This window comes from Leuresthes tenuis, unplaced genomic scaffold, assembly GCF_036924035.1.
Source record: "Leuresthes tenuis unplaced genomic scaffold, fLeuTen1.0.hap1 SCAF_108, whole genome shotgun sequence".
Taxonomy (NCBI): Eukaryota; Metazoa; Chordata; class Actinopteri; order Atheriniformes; family Atherinopsidae; genus Leuresthes; species Leuresthes tenuis.
Window position 1 is genome coordinate 88,587 of NW_027325462.1, and position 16,648 is coordinate 105,234.

The 16,648-nt window shown below is 44.9% G+C and overlaps 2 non-coding genes and 2 pseudogenes across 2 annotated transcripts; all 4 read right to left on the bottom strand.

Annotated features, from left to right (window-relative positions):
• Positions 1-3,000: 3,000 nt before the first annotated feature.
• On the bottom strand, positions 3,001-3,205 carry LOC140287077 (U2 spliceosomal RNA; annotated as a pseudogene).
• A 4,994-nt stretch (positions 3,206-8,199) lies between these two features.
• LOC140287079 (U2 spliceosomal RNA) lies at positions 8,200-8,371 on the bottom strand (annotated as a pseudogene).
• A 275-nt stretch (positions 8,372-8,646) lies between these two features.
• On the bottom strand, positions 8,647-8,760 carry LOC140287095 (U5 spliceosomal RNA). Its single transcript, XR_011911455.1, has one exon. It is a non-coding gene; the product is annotated as a U5 spliceosomal RNA (small nuclear RNA).
• A 411-nt stretch (positions 8,761-9,171) lies between these two features.
• Positions 9,172-9,361, bottom strand: LOC140287068 (U2 spliceosomal RNA). The gene has a single exon (XR_011911436.1). It is a non-coding gene; the product is annotated as a U2 spliceosomal RNA (small nuclear RNA).
• Positions 9,362-16,648: the final 7,287 nt, after the last annotated feature.

A 16,648-nucleotide genomic window follows, 5' to 3' on the forward strand; every position in this document is an offset into this window, starting at 1 on the left:
TGCGACAAGGTGTGAATGTCCACACATAATTAATGAAAAGCGGGCAACAAGTAGGTTCGAATGCCCAACCATACATCATCAAAAGCAGGAGTGGATGTGTTCGGCTACAAGAAGGTTTGAATGTCCGAGCATAGTTTGTAAAAAGCGGGTAAGAAAAGGTTCGAATGCCCGAACATACACCATCAAAAGAGGGAGCGGAGGTGTTCCGCTGTAAGATGGTGTGAATGTCCGACCATAGTTGGTAAAAAGTGGGTATGAAAAGGTTCGAATGCCCAAATTCGGCTGCAAAAAACTGTGTTCGGCTGCAAAAAGGTGTGAATGTTCGACTAAATTTTGTAAAAAGCGGGTAAGACAAGGTGCGAATGCCTGACAATGTATGATCAAAAGCGGGAGCGGAGGTGTTCAGCTGCAAGAAGGTCTAAATGTCCATTTTTAATTAATAGAAAACATGAAAGAAAATTTTCGAAAATCAATCCGCACATGATCATAAGTGGGAGAGGAGGTGTTCAGCTGCAAGAAGGTGTGAATGTCCTACGATAATTGCTGAAAAATGTGTTAGAAACGGTAAGAATGCCGGACCATACATCATCAAAAGCTAGAGAGGTGGTGTTCGGCTGCAAGTAGGTGTGAATGTCTGACTAAAGTTCAAATATATTAACAAAAGCGGGAGGAGAGGTCTTCGGATGAGTGGTCGAGAATTTCCAACCATAATCTATAAAATGCGGTGAAAAAAAAAGGTGTGATAGATACCTAAAAGGTGGAGCGGAAGTGTTCGGCTGCAAGAAGGTGTGAATGTTATATATATAGTTGGTGAAAAGCAGGAAAAGCAAGGTCTGAATGCCCAATCTTACATAATCAAAAGCGAGATCAGAGGTGTTTGGCGGCAAGAAAACGGGTAAGGTGTGAATGACCGACTAAATATCAACAAAAGTGGGGGCGGAGGTCTTCGGATGCAAGTGGGTGTGAATATCCCACCATACAAGTATGGTGGAGAGGAAGCTGTGAATGGCCGACCATAGTTTGCAAAAAGCGGGTGAGAAAAGGTGCGAATGTCCAACCATACATGATCAAAACAGGGAGCGGAGGTGTTTGGCTGCGACAAGGTGTGAATATCCACCCATAATTAATGAAAAGCGGGCAACAAGTAGGTTCGAATGCCCAACCATACATCAACAAAAGCAGGAGTGAATGTGTTTGGCTACAAGAAGGTTTGAATGTCCGAGCATAGTTTGTAAAAAGCGGGTAAGAAAAGGTGCGAATGCCTGAACATACACCATCAAAAGAGGGAGCGGAGGTGTTCCGCTGAAAGACGGTGTGAATGTCCGAACATAGTTGGTAAAAAGCGGGTAAGAAAAGGTTCGAATGCCCGAATATATACCATCAAAAGCGGAAGCGGAGGTGTTCGGCTGTAAGAAGTTGTGAACGTCCGACCAAAGTTTGTAAAAAGCAGTTAAGAAAAGGTTCGAATATCCAACCAAACATAATCAAAAGTGGGAGCAGAGCTGTTCGACTGCAAGTAGGTGTGAATGTCCACCCATAATTCCTGAAAAATGGGTAAGAAAAGGTGCGAATGCCCAACCATACATCATCAAAAGAAGAAGTGGATGTGTTCTGCTACAAGAAGGTTTGAATGTCCGACCATAGTTTGTAAAACGTTGGTAAGAAAAAGTTCGAATGCCCGAACATACACCATCAAAAGAGGGAGCGGAGGTGTTCCGCTGTAAGATGCTGCGAATGTCCGACCATAGTTGGTAAAAAGCGGGTAAGAAAAGGTTAATAAACCCGACTGTACACAATCAATAGCGGAAGCGGAGTTGTTCGGCTACAAGAAGGTGTGAAAGTCCGACCATGGTTTGTAAAACGCGGGTAAGACAAGGTGCGAATGCCCGACAATGTATGATCAAAAGAGGGAGCGGAGGTGTTCGGCTGCAAGGTCTGAATTTCCAACCATAATTTGTAAACACCGTTGAAGAAAAGCCTCGAAAGCCCGACTATACACCATCAAAAGCGGGAGCAGAGGTGTTCAGCTGCACACAATCAGGTTTTTGCAAATTATGATCTGACATTCACACCGTCTTTCAGCCAAACACCTCCGCTTCCGCTTTTGATGGTATATATTCGGGCATTCGAACCTTTTCTTACCCGCTTTTTACAAACTATGGTCGTACATTCAAACCTTCTTGTAGCCGAAAACCTCCACTCCCTCTTTTGATCATACTTTGTCGGGCATTCGCACCTTTTCTTACCCGCTTTTTACAAACTATGCTCGGACATTCAAACCTTCTTGTAGCCAAACACATCCACTCCTGCTTTTGTTGATGTATGGTTGGGTATTCGAACCTACTTGTTGCCGCTTTTCATTAATTATGGGTGGACATTCACACCTTGTCGTAGCCAAACACCTCCGCTCCCTGTTTTGATCATGTATGGTTGGACATTCGCACCTTTTCTCACCCGCTTTTTGCAAACTATGGTCGGCCATTCACAGCTTCCTCTCCACCATACTTGTATGGTGGGATATTCACACCCACTTGCATCCGAAGACCTCCGCCCCCACTTTTGTTGATATTTAGCCGATCATTCGCACCTTACCCGCTTTTGGCAAACTATGGCCTTCTTGCAGCCAAAAACCTCTGATCTCGCTTTTGATGATGTAAGGTTGGGCATTCAGACCTTGCTTCACCTGCTTTTCACCAAATATAGTCGGACATTCACACCTTCTTGCAGCCGAACACTTCCGCTCCACCTTTTAGTTTTCTATGGGGCATTCACACCTTTTTTTACACCGCATTTTATAAAAACACCACAGGAACACCGTATTGAGGCTTTGTTCTGACCGCTCATTTGGTGTCGCGTTTCTTTCAAGCAATTCTCCTGGTTAGCCCGCACTCGGCTCGCTCCCAGAGCCGTGTTAAAGTCTGCTTCGCATTCACTCTCTTTTCTCAGCAGATTAAAGAAACTTCCATCCTGCACCGCTGTTTGCTTTTTCACAAGAGCAGAGGAGAGCGCACCGTTCCCAGCGGCACTGCAGTACCGGGTCGATGCTTGGAGTGAACGGAGCAAGCTCCTTTTTCAACTCCTATTGATAAAAATCCATTTAATATGTAGTCCTTGCATAGACATATAACATATTAAACTGATAAGTACAGATTTTTTTTTTTTTTTTTTTTTTTATTTTTTTTATTACAAAACTTCCAAGAAACATTTAGAACAACATGACAAAACAGTCAAAGTAATGCTTTACATGTCCGACACAAAAACCATACAAATATAAGAAACAACCACAAAGAAACACTACCCGCTCATGAAAATAAAGTCTTCCATCGCTCTCTTGCAGCGTGATACCCGTACTTTTCCTCCTCCATTCTTCTCATGCATCCAATCTCTGCCCTCACCCTTGCCACCACCCTTCCCACCTGCCAGTCCACATTGTTTTTAATCAACGCCGTCCTTGCATCCCACAGCGCCACCTTTCCCATAGACAGAACCAACCATAACAGAAAACCCTCCCTACCTTTCCCCCTTAAACCCAAGCCCAGCATTATCATGTCATACTTTAAAGACCCCAATCTTGGAAAAAAAAGAACCAACTCAACCCACACTTTTGTTGCAAACCCACATTCCCAAAACACATGCTCAATTGTCTCATCAGCCCCACACCCCTCCCTTGGGCACAAACTCCCCCGTGTCAACCCGTGTCTTTTTAAAACTTCCCTGACTGGCAACCTCCTGTGTAAGGCGAGCCAATTTATATCCCTCGCCCTGTTTGTGAGACCTTTCTGCTGTGTGAAAACCCACCCTTGTTGCCCCACCCCATACACCCCCACCGGCCCCCTTTTTTCCACCAGAGCCCTGTACAGGCGCCGGTGACTGAAGCACAGGTCCCCCTCCTGACACTCTGGGTGCTTTTTCCCCCAGCATACCCCCTGCCTATAATACGGGGGTAAGACATCCCCCTTTGGCTTTCGATTGTCCCATAACACCAATCTCCTGAAGGGGAATGACAACCAAAACAGCAAAAGTGCCTGAAAATGATGGCCACTGGTCTGTTGCACAGACCTGCACAAAAAGGAAAAGAAAACCACATCCAACTTAAGTGGGATGTCCGGCACACCCCTCCCTCCCATCCGAACTTCCTGGTACATCCACTCCCTTCTCACATATTCATACCCCCCCCATACAAAGGAAAAAACATCTCTCATGAAAATTCTCCTATATTGAGGAGGTAAAGGAAAAACATACGCTAGGTATACCAAAAATGGCAAAATATCAGCCTTCAAAACCAGCACTCTACCACTTAAGGAAAGTTGCCGGGATTTCCACAGCCCCATCCGCGAACGGGCTGCAGCCAGACGCCTTCCCCAATTTAATTCTGCACTCCCCTCTCCCTGAAACTCTACCCCCAGGACTCTCACTGGGCCCTGGCACTGGGGCAGACCAGCTAGGCCTCCCACCCTACCAGCCCATGGTCCAAAAAACTTAATGGTGGACTTCCCTAAGTTCACCTTGGCCCCCGACACTATTGAAAAACTCTCCACCACTTCCAACAGCCGTGTGACCGACCTCTCTGTTGTCAAAAAAAAGGTCATGTCATCCGCATACTGCATCACTGTCAACTTGTCCGGACCTGCTCCAGGAAGGTGCAGACCCACCACACCCGGGTCCCCCCGCACCACCGAACCCAGCGGCTCCATGTACGCCACAAAGAGCAGCGGGGAGAGTGGGCATCCCTGCCTCACCCCAGTTCTCTGTGCCACCACTGTACCCAAGTGCCCGTTCACCATAACTCTGCTCCCCACCCCCTTGTACATGATCTCCAACCACTCTATAAAACGGGGCCCAAATCCCATCCTCTCCAAAACTGCAAAAAGAAACCTGTGGTTCACCCTGTCAAACGCTTTCTCCATATCTAACCCCACCAAACTCATATTGATCCCCCGCTCCTCCACCCAATGAATACAGTCCCTCACCAATCCCAGATTCCACTGTATTAGCCTTCCCTCCACCCCACACGTCTGATCCTCATGGATTACATGAGGTAGAGCCTTCCGAAGACGACCAACTAGGACTCGAGCCACAATTTTGTAGTCCACACAGAGCAACGTGATCGGCCTATAGCTTTCCATTCGCTCCCTGTCCCCTTTCTTATACAAGAGAGATATGACCCCCTCCCTCATTGTTTTCCCTAAGCCCCTCCCTTCCAAAACAGATTTAACCACCTCCCACACATCCCTCCCCAAAATCCCCCAAAAAACCAAAAAAAATTCCTTGGGCAGCCCATCAATCCCAGGCACCTTGCCTGATGGCAGCCCCTTCATGGCCTCCTCCACCTCTGCCATGGTCACCGGGCCCTCCATCCCCTCAACTATATCTCCAGGAACCCTTCTCTGCAGAGACCCTAAAAACCTTCCCAGGCCATCCTCACCCACAGCCCCCTCCCCAAAAACTTCCCCAAAAAACAGAGAAGCTACCTCCACCATCTCCAGTGGGTCTGTCACAGAACCCCCACCTTTCCCACGCAGCTGCGGGATACATGCCCTTGCCTGGGCTGTCTTAACCTGCTTGAAAAAGTAAGCACTGCAGCGTTCCCCCAACTCAAACTTCTCCTTTCTACACCGAAATAAAAACACCCTAGCCCTCTCCCTAAAATAAATCCCTAACTTACCCTTTACCGCTTCAACTGCCTCCCTATCCAACGTCTCCCCCTTATTCCCTGCTGTCACCAAAAATTGTAGTCTCCTCTGTAAGTGCACAAACTCCCTTCTCCTCTCCCGTGCTCTCACTGTGCTATATGAGATCGCCAATAGGCGAGTATTGTGTTTTACCCCCTCCCACCAGTCCACCACTGATCCGAAACAAGGCTTAAGTTGTTCCCACACTCCATAATGGAAAGAAAAACTTTTCCGGAAAGCCTTTTCCTTCAAGATTTCACAATTTAGCCTCCAAAACCCCCTCCCAAAAAGGGGTGCCTCCACCTCAAAGGTCACCCGGAGTTGGCCGTGATCTGTGAACCAGAGGGGCGACACTGCAGCATCTTTCACCTCCACCACATTTGGCAAAAAAACAAAATCTATCCTACTGCGTGAACCCCTAGAATTTGACCATGTGAATCCTTCCCCTGACTTATCCACCACCCTGAAACTATCCTGTAAATTAAAGTCCATCACTACATCCCTCAAATAAGGCAAACTAAAATCCCCAATGCCTTCAAAAGAGACATTAAAATCCCCCCCCACAACCAAAACCCTGTTGGTAACACAAACATCAGGCAACGCCAAAAAAAGATCCCTCCGTCCCTGTGGTTCTGCTGGGGCATAAACAGTGATAAACCGAAAATAGACCCCCCTCCAGTCCGCATCAACCACTAGTACCCTCCCCTGTACCACAGAAAAACTCCCCGACACATGAAAATCCCTATCCCCAAATAAAATACCCACCCCACAAGAGTGAACCCCTCCCACCCCCCACCTTGAAATCCCCCTCTTCCATCCATCAGAGAAGACCCTTACATCTCCCCCATCCCTTAAATGAACCTCCTGTAAAAAACAAACCTGGAAAGGGACCTGGGCCAAATAATGAAAAATCCCTCCCCTCTTCCCCTTATCTCTCATCCCCCTCACATTGACTGTTAAAACTGTAAAGGTCCCTTTCAGGCCTTCTCTTTCTCTCCCAGTAGGCCCTCGGAACCACTCCCCACAGACCCCCCCGATCCGTAGACCTCGCACTCCTCAAGGTAGGCCACACTGCTGGGCGACCTGGCCTCAAAAACAGAGCGTGACGAGCTCAGGGGTGAAACAGCCCCCCCCTCCCCTGGCCCAGTCCCCCCATCTATGTTATCAGCCCTTGCACCATCTTGGGTGCCCACGGAGGCTCCGCCCTCCCCTTCCGCACCCCCGCTTACTCCTTGATGCCTCTCGGAGGCCGCAGGTACCCCCTCCATTACATCAGACCCCCTGCAGGAACCCTTCGGCCCCAAGTCCACACCCAATGACCCCGAATGTCCCGGTGAAGTCGAAGGCACCTCTCCTTCACACGCACTGTCCATCGACTGAACGGCACCCTCTCGCTGTTTCTTCCTCCTCCTTCTTCCCTTCACCTGTGTTTCAGCACGGACCGCTTCAGCTGAGGACTCTGTGTAGTCCTCACCTGAAGAGACCCTCTGCCTCCTCACTCCACCGATCGCTGCCATCACCATCTCCACCGTCTCCTCCTCCGAACTCGCCGCACAATCTGCCCAGGATCCTATCAGTGGCAGACAGTCTCCAAAGCTCACCATAACACTCACACCTTCACGATCACCTCCCAAGTCCGATGGGTCTGCCGCTCCTTCTACGTTGCTCTTCCCTGGGACATCTCCATCTGCCATGAGCCTTTCCCCAGCCGGCGAGGCTGCGGCCGCCTCCGCAATCCGGACAGCAGCCCCCGTCCCAAGGCCCATCTTTGCCTCGTGGACCTCCTGACGCAACTCCACCTGCGGCCTCTGCCTCCGGATCTCCAAACCTCCAGCCACTGTGGCGTATGTGCGGGTACGTTTGGGGCAGTCCCGAAGCAGGTGCCCCGCATCCCCGCACCCATGACAGTGCCGGGGTGCATCACAGGTGGCAGCACCGTGCCCACTTCCCCCACAGTTCCGGCAGCAAACTTGGACGCAGCCCGTCGCCAGGTGTCCAAACGTGCGACATTGTCTACAAAACAGTGGCTGCCCGGAGTAAAAAAGAAATCCCCTGTCCGCCCCAATTGAAAAGTATGCAGGGGGGTGCTTTAATCCGTCCATGCTGTCTGGATCCTCCCCCAACAGCACCCTGAACTGCCTCCGACCTGTCCAGATCCCAAAACTGTCCCGCAGATATTTCGGCTGCATGTCCACTTTCCCGTACCTCCTGAGGAACCCAGCCACTGCCTCGTCCCCGACGTATGGGTTGTAAACGTGGATAGTCACAATCCTCAAATTCCTCTGGCAAAGAGGCACCACTCTGAACCTGGAAAAGGGCTCCATCTCTGCCTTTTCCTGAAATGTTGCTTGGATCTGATCGTACTGCTGCTGGCTGTTCAAAGTGAGATCATATCCCCCATCGGCTGCGTTCCATTGCAAACAGAAAATCTGTGCTGGATCAACTTTCAAACCTGCGACGATGACAGTTCTGACGAACCACTCCCGATCTCCAAAATGACTTTTCTTGTCTTTTAAAACAAACCTCAAAGAATTTCGCAGACCAGCATAAAATGCTGTCTGGGATGGATGTTTAATGACCATTTTTTCCTCCACAAAAAAAACGATACACCTAAATCATCCAGGCTCCTTACATCGCTTGGCTCTGGTAACTTAAACCACTTACTGCACTTGATCTTAGCCAAAAGGCCGAGAAGCGATAACTGTCCACTGGTTCACGTCCGAGGGCCCTTCCTGGCACAATGCGCACTTGTAGCGGTGTTCGTTTTATGGCCATAGTGTCACTTTGCACCTCCGCCCACCCGCTGCACTGAGCACTCTTCAACCCTTTTAAATGGTATAACTTTACACTACCGCACGCTCCAGCGAGCACCATTCAAGCAACATCGGCACAGTCGCAACAAGTGAGGCGACTCTACTCAGAGAAGTCACTCTGCACAGTAACAAGATTTCTTTTGCACAGACAGAAAGGGCTTCACCCTCAAAGGTAAAGCCTGCCAAAAATAGAAACAATTCATTATTGCTGCTCTACACGGAAGTCTTTAGTAAAAGGCGAAAGACTTGTACATTATGAAGAGAAACCAGTGTATGATTATCCATCACTGCGGGAGCAGGGCATCAGGCTAGTTGGCATAGCCACCTTCCCCATGGTGAGCTTTGCTTGGTTGAGACGCTTGCTCCCCCCCCTTGCTCCTCGGCTGACCAAGTAGGAACAATCGGGCCATATTCGATGGCTGCCTTGTCTTTTACTCTGTGCAAAAGACAAGGCAGCCACAAACAACACGGGAACACCGTGTTGAGGCTTTGATCTGACTGCTCATTCGGTGTCGCGTTTCTTTCAAGCAATTCTCCCAGTTAGCCCGCACTCGGCTCGCTCCCAGAGCCGTGTTAAAGTCTGCTTCGCATTCACTCTCTTTTATCAGCAGATTAAAAGAAAGTTTCATCTTAGGCTCCCTGAAACTTCCATCCTGCACCGCTGTTTGCTTTTTCACAAGAGCAGAGGAGAGCGCACCGTTCCCAGCGGCACTGCAGTACCGGGTCGATGCTTGGAGTGAACGGAGCAAGCTCCTTTTTCAACTCCTATTGATACAAATCCATTTAATATGTAGTCTCGCATAGAGGACATATCAGACATTAAACTGATAAGAACAGATACTACACTTGATCTTAGCCAAAAGGCCGAGAAGCGATAACTGTCCACTGGTTCACGTCCGAGGGCCCTTCCTGGCACAATGCGCACTTGTAGCGGTGTTCTTTTTATGGCCATAGTGTCACTTTGCACCTCCGCCCACCCGCTGCACTGAGCACTCTTCAGCCCTTTTAAATAATGATATAACTTTACACTACCACACGCTCCAGCGAGCACCATTCAAGCAACAACTTTGCACTCCAGCTTCGAACATCGGCACAGTCGCAACAAGTAAGGTGACTCTACTCAGAGAAGTCACTCTGCACAGTAACAAGATTTCTTTTGCACAGACAGAAAGGTAAAGCCTGCCAAAAATAGAAACAACTCATTAGTGCTGCTCAACGTTGTACTTTGCAGTAAAAGAAAGAGCAAATCTAAAGTTTCAGGAATCTGAGAATAAGCTTACTTTCATGAGTTCTTCACGATTTCGGATTTTGCTATAAAATGAATTCCTTCACTCAAACTAAATTAAAACTGCTAAACCGCTAATCTGTTACATACAAGGCAGATGTCAAATTCACCGAAATAGGATCTAAGGGTATTTGGCCAATCGAGCTGTAGCAGCTTCGGTAAAAGAGTATAAGTTGAAGAGTTTGTGAATAAAGGTGTGCGCACACATAGTGAGTTGTAGGAAAATAGGCAGGGAGCAATGCCGGCTGGGGTATATGTTCTTGTATGTTGTCTGACTGTTTGATTTGAATGTGTTGTGTAAGTGTCCTGTTGAATGTTACATGTTTGGGCTTTGACACGCTTCACTGTGGTTGTTAACTGTGTGGTGTGTCCTGAAATGTTATATGTTTGGGCTGTGTGACATGCTTAATGCTTTTCAGTAGCAACCCACTTATTCATATATAGCAACTGACAACATAAGAAGTCTGGACATACTTTGATAGTAGTTGTAGAAGTATCCTTATTGATAATAGATAAACTAATTCATAATGATAGAACAGTAGATGAACAGGTGCTTGCACATGTCTCATGAAAATAAAATGGGTGTATGATTGCTGACGGCAGAGCAATACTGCCAAACTTATGAGTTCTTGTGGCAAACTTGATTCAGTGTCTTGACGTGTATACGCTGTTTCGCTGACTTGTCACAAGAAACAAAGTGTGTTTGATAAGATCCGACCATTTTATTACGGGAGGATCAGTATGTATAGATTCTGATGTGACTGATAAACCCATTCGTATCTTAAGCATAATCTAATACGTGAGACAACGCCCTGGCACACAATCAAAAAAAAAAAGAGAGAGAGCGGTTTTGTGTCCCCACAGTCCATAATGTAGAAAAGAGAGAAAAAAGCCTTTCTGATTTGGTGTGTGTGCTCACAGTGCAGAGTGTAGAGAAAAGAGAGAAAAGAAAGCCGTTTTGGTGTCACGGGTGTTGTGACTTACACACACACATTTCTGAATTGAGAAAGGAAATTATTTTAGAGAAAGCACTAGAGTTTAGATCCCACATTTGTTGATAGGCATTCATTTAATTTTTCTTTTAATCAGTTTTAAAGTGAATACTAACTGAGAAATGAAAAAGGTGAAGAGTTTAGAAGCTTGGTTCAAGAGCAAAACTTGGTTTATGATCAGCTGAGTCTCTAAACAGAACAGCAAAGGGCTTCATCGAACATTTAAAAAAGATTCAGATTGTTAGAATATCCAGAATTTATAGGAATGGTGGTGATTACTCTTATTTTCTAGAATGGAAATAACTGCACCATGTCTGTTTTATGAATTTAAGGGGCTAAAAAGTTTTGTTCTCGTTTTTCTATGATTAACCGAATGTATGTGAGAGTCCAAACAGACAGAAGGGTTATGGCCGAGCGCTGGACCTTCCAAAAAAGATGAGACAGGCTGGACCTGTGCCATACTTGTTAAGACCTGCCTGTGGATAACAGGTTCTTTAAACTCTCACACACACAAACTCACACACGTTCGCACACATACACCCATACACACACACATTCTTGAACTTGCTGCAAGATTAAACATTTGCATTAACTGACTCCAGCAACTCTGAGTCTCATTGAGAGACTTTTCTCAACAATTGGGTCCTCAAACCAGATCTCAACGTTTTTTCCGCTTTCCAGGGTCGGAGCTGAAACCGTGCACGGGGGAGTCCAGTACTCCTAATGAAAGACCCCCTGCTGAATTGCGGTAATTAGGGGCCAGTGTCCACTGAAAGGGGGAAACAGGGACGAGATCGTACTTTTGAATCAATGGCCAGAAGCCATTGGCAGTGCAGGCATCAACAATAATGGTGTTATTTCACCCATTAACACTTAAGGTACCTCATGCAGTGGCTGTGATATGGTTACTTAACAAAATATCTTTACCAGACATCTCTCCTACATAACAGTTCTTCTTTCACAGCCACACCTTGTTGTCGAGAGATGTGCTACACTTAATCCATCCACACTGCTACCTACCCCACAGATGGAAAGCCTCATGATTGCATGTCAGAAATAACCATCAGTGTTTTACCCAGGCCAGACTTAACTGATATACGTTATGAAAATGCAGAAATAACTATATTTATTCAACAGGTCAAGCAAAAAACCCTGATGGCACAAATGCTACAGGATTTGCAGTAGTAACAGAAACTGAAGTTTTCTTAAAACAACCACTACCAAAAAATTACTCTGTTCAAGCAGTCGAATTGGTAGCTTTAACTGAAGCTTGTAAATTAAATAACAAAAAGGTTGTTAACGTTTACACTGACAGTCAGTATGCCTTCTCAACTGTACATGTGTTAACACAGCATTGGAAAAACAGGTATGTTGACATCCACAGCTAAATGTATAAACTACAAATATTTTAGCATTATTAGATGTTATTCAATTGCCATCTACAATAGACTCGTATGAATGACCGGAAGGAAAACCATACTGCCAAAGAATTTGTTTAAATATGCTGCAGTATTGAGCCACGGACCATGTCATGTCTCAACAGGAGGGATGGAAGCAATAATGAACAAGGTTTTTACAGCATATGGTTTTACTAATTATTGAATTTTTTTTTTTAGAATAAATAAATGAATAAAGTTTTGTCTAGCAGGTCAAATATGTGCAAAATACATTCCACAGGGCAATCTAAGACCAAAACGAAGATAATTCCCTAAGCCAGTGTATCTTTTTCAACATATTTGTTTGGATTTCATTATTTCATTATTGTGTAGATTTCATTGAACTAAATTAATGTTAAGGGAAACGATTCTGCTCAGTGACAACAGAGGTTTTTACCAAATGGTCTGAAATATTTCCATGTGCACAAGCAGATGCACTCTCAGTAGCAAAATCACGCGTAAAATAACTCATTTCTAGATTTGAAATTCCTGAAAAGATCTTCAGTGATAATTTGACACACTTTGTAAACTATGTCATCTCACTGATGGCAAAGAACTTAAAATAGATCTTAGAAACCACTGTGATATAGAAGGTTTCGCTAACACATTGGAATTGTTTTACTATTTACATATGCATGTGCAGTGAAGAATTGCTTGCTGCTGATAAATGCAAAGAAGAACAGCTTACACATAGATGCTCACATATAGGCTGCTGAATGCAATGAAGACCTGCTTATCCAGTAAAGTTCAATGTCAATGTGTAATATTCAATTAGGATTTGCAAAACAGTGAAGTTAAACAATGAATGGGTCCATAGTCGGTATGAGAAGACTACAGGAATATTTACCTGGGTGTACGTTCAAACAGAGATGAGAAAATTGCGATAAATTATTGTTTGTTTGTTTGTTAGTATGTATATGAATGTTATGTGTATAAACTGTGTTGAGTTGTAGTTACTCAGTAGTGTCTCAGTGAAACAACCGACGGGGGAAGCCTTGCGGTGACAACAAAAGCAGTGTTTTACTGATCAGTCAAGTTGCTCCAGTGTACTCCATACAAACTGGTTGGCTACTGAAGGGATAGAAAATGGGGAATACTTGTTTTAAAGCAAACAAGGAATTAGATGGGAAAAATACATGTTTTAACGGGACCCAGACAATATTATATAGATGTCGCCACTGAAGTAAAGAACATTTACGTGGGATGGTGTGAGGGTCCTCGTTTGGCTGACGTTCGCCGATATGCTCGCCATGCTCAGAACCAAGTTGAGACGCGTAAGACAACCAAAAGGGACAAGTGTGAAAAGGAGCTGCATTTGGCAACCATGACCATGTATTACGCAGTTGGTGTAAACAGAGGACGAGGCCGAAGTCGAAGACGTGGACGTGTGGGAGAGGAGGTCGAAATGGGCCACGCCAGAGCTATGATCCGAATATTTGTTTTTACTGTGGCCAGACTGGACACTGGAAGAAGGACTGTCCACAGCTAAAAAGTGATGAAATTGGGCAAAAGGCTGACTGAGGGTGGGAGGCAGGTTCTGGACGTCACGCGGCAGCGGAGCCTCCACTAATGGGTGATAGCACAAACACACTCACACATTTTTCCTGCTCTGTGTAGTGAAGAAACGCTTGCCGACTGTGATTCACGTAGTAAAGTTTTGCATGCTATTTCCGTCCTAGAGCAAAGATATTTCTCTCAGAATATAGGAACTTATGTTCATCAGTAGTGACGTCAGGGGAGTTTGATTGTCCTCCAAAGTTAAGTGGAAACCACGTTTACTGTATGTCTGCATCAGGCCAGGTTGTGAAGGAGAAAATGACAATGCCCATTGCGTGTTGTCACTCCCGATGAGCTCTCCTTCAAACACTCATTTTTGTTATCAGAGTTGTGTCCCATTAACCTGATGGGCTGTGATCTCATGTGTAAATTAGGCATTATTTTAACTTCTACACCAGAGGGTGTTAAGGTTATGTTACAGCCTGACAAAGTTTTCACAGCAGTGCAGTTTGATTCATCGGCACTTACATATGCTTATGAGTGGAAACTTCCCAGCTCTCCTTTTTCACAACAACTAGTGGAAGAAGCAAAAGCGTTAGTTTCACCCCTTTCTGATTTCATGCAACTTGCTGATTTGCACTGCACATCACACATTTCTTTGGGGCCTGACAATGACTATGAGAAGAAGTGAAAAAATATGTGCGCCTACTTTATTGGCTGTGTCGCTCACTCCAGAGCACTTCGATTTTTTTAATGTTTGTGGTACTCGCCCTCACATTTCCTTGGCCAAACGTACACACTGGCAGTGACAAGGTGTGGGAGAGTTTGTTGCTACATGTCAGAAAGAAATGGAGTGGACCGTTTCACCTGCTGATCCAAATTTGATGTTTTCTGAACGATTGTCAGCATAGAAAAAAACATTTTTGAGTACAATGCATTGTCAAAGAACTGTGGACTTAATTCCTACCACAGAATCACATTTTGAAGCATGTTTTTTATCTGAAACAGATTTGTCTTCGATACCCATGTTGGCTGAAGTGCCCAATGATCTTTGGGCTAAGAGCAAATATGATGTGGGGTTGATAAAAGGCTGTGAACCAGTAATTGTCACCCCTAAATCAGACTTTTGTCCATGTAAAAAACAATACCCTTTTAAGCCTGAAGCAATTAAAGTGATTAAACCTGTTTTTCAATCTTTTCAGAAAACAGGCGTTATTGTTCCTTTTGAAAATTCACCTGTGCTTACTCCATTGTTTCCTGTTAAAAAAGATTAAAGATGCTGGCCAGCCAGATGAATGGCGTTTTGTACAGGACCTCCAAGCGGTGAATGCTGCAGTTCAGCCACATGCTCCTACTGTGCCCAACCCACACACTATTTTGTCTCAAATTACATCAGATGCACAGTTTTTCTCAGTGGTTGACTTGTCGCCAGTGCACCCTGATAGCCCATTTTGGTTTGCTTTTTAGTTTGAAGGGAGATCTTGGACTTTTACCCGGTTATGCCAGGGGTACTGTGAAAGTCCCACTATTTACAATGCTGCCCTCAAAGCTAGTCTGGATTAACTTCAATCAACCACAGGTTCTGCTCTTTTGCAGTATGTGGATGACATCCTTTTATGTAGTCCATCTAAACAACAGTGTGAAAAAGACCAAATGACTCAAATAACTTTCTTGCTTTCAAAATCTTTCCTCTAGTGACGCTGACTTAGAGAGGGATGAAGATAATCATGTTTAATTGTTCATGTTTTGATTGTTTATCATTGGACCCTTTATTACTATGATGCCTGCATTTTAAACTCACGTTGTGTGCAAATGCAGGCTGATGTTTTACAGATAAAGTTATTATTTTCCTTGTTTCTTTTGGGTTGATTAATATAATGGTATTATTATAATCAAAAGGGAGGAATGTAATGGAAAATAATTCTTATATGCATTGTATTGAGTGTTACTGTGTATAACCTGCAAATGACCGAGCTGCAAGGTACCACCCTGCCCTGTTTTCTTAAATTCCTCTTTACAATGGTGGGCTTGTTATAATGAGATAGGTGCACTTTAGGGGGGACAGGGTTAGGCTGGTATTTACGAGTGTGTCTGGGTAACCTCAACTGATGGTTGGGGAGGAAAGTTAGAAGAACAATCAATTATACCCAAAAACAGATGACGTGATGAGCGGGCAATATAACTGTGTGTTTTTGCTTCAGTGGTCAGAGCAACTCTGTATTCTGTACTGTGTTGTTCTCTCTTGCAAGATATTATTATTAAAGCCTCTTATCTCCTCACAAGAAAATAACTGACTCCCCAAATGCAAGTGTCAGGACAAATGATCAAACTTCTCCAAGCTTCAGTCTGCAGAGAAGTACAAGACAGGGTTGCTCACTTTCTCCCTCACTTTTTGCTATTTTCATCAAACCTTTAGCAGCTGCTATCAGACAAGATAGAAATATTAAAGACATCCAACCCCAAAATATTGAGCATAAAATAAGTCTTTATGCTGATGATGTATTACTTTTCCTTCAGAACTCACAGACGTCTCTCACTCACGATCACACTCATAAATAAATTCTCAGCACTTTCTGACTACTCTATCAATTGGTCTAAGACCACAGTTCTGCCCATTAACTGTAGGGTCCAGAATATACCTGCGATCACTTTACAGTCAGGAAATATTAGATATTTAGGCATAAACATTTCCTCCAGGCTCTCAGAGCTAACAAAGCTAATTTATGTGTTTATTTAAGTATTAAAGACAGTAGAGGACAATCTCTCTCGTTGGAAGTCCTTACCTATATCACTTATGGGGAGAGTTACAACCATTAAAATGATGATACTACCAAAAGTTAACTATTTGTTCTCAATGATCCCCATAAAACCAACCTGCTACTTGGTTTAATTCACTAGATTCATGCATCTCCAAATTTCTGTGGAAAAACAAACCACCACGTATTAGTTTAAA